Source organism: Penaeus monodon, chromosome 14 (genome assembly GCF_015228065.2).
Source record: "Penaeus monodon isolate SGIC_2016 chromosome 14, NSTDA_Pmon_1, whole genome shotgun sequence".
Classification (NCBI taxonomy): domain Eukaryota; kingdom Metazoa; phylum Arthropoda; class Malacostraca; order Decapoda; family Penaeidae; genus Penaeus; species Penaeus monodon.
The window spans coordinates 12,459,359-12,459,792 of NC_051399.1; positions in this window are offsets into that span (position 1 = coordinate 12,459,359).

The window sequence follows — 434 nt, forward strand, 5'->3', positions numbered from 1 at the left end:
CGTTATCAAACACCAGACGAGCTTTTGTCACGTAACTCTGAGAAACCTTTAGCTATCAATCATAGAGCTGCACGTCAGTCGCACCACGAAGCCAAAGGGTATACTCAAAAGTTGTTCGATTTATTGGCCTTGATGGATCAGCAACAAAAATAAGAGGGGGAAGCCAAGTCTCTGCAGATTATATTTCACTACATGAGTATTATGTGTTCCCTCTAGCAAATGGTGTTCATGATTTAACAATAATGGTGTTGCAGTTCTACTGTAACGTATACTAGCAGCCGTCGCCGCGCCATCACCACCACCTCCGTCATCATCACCACCGCCAACATCACCTCTACCATCACCACCACTGCCACCATCGCCACCACCTTTACCTCCACCTCCACCTCCACCTCCACCTCCACCTCCACCTCCACCCCCACCTCCACCCCCAC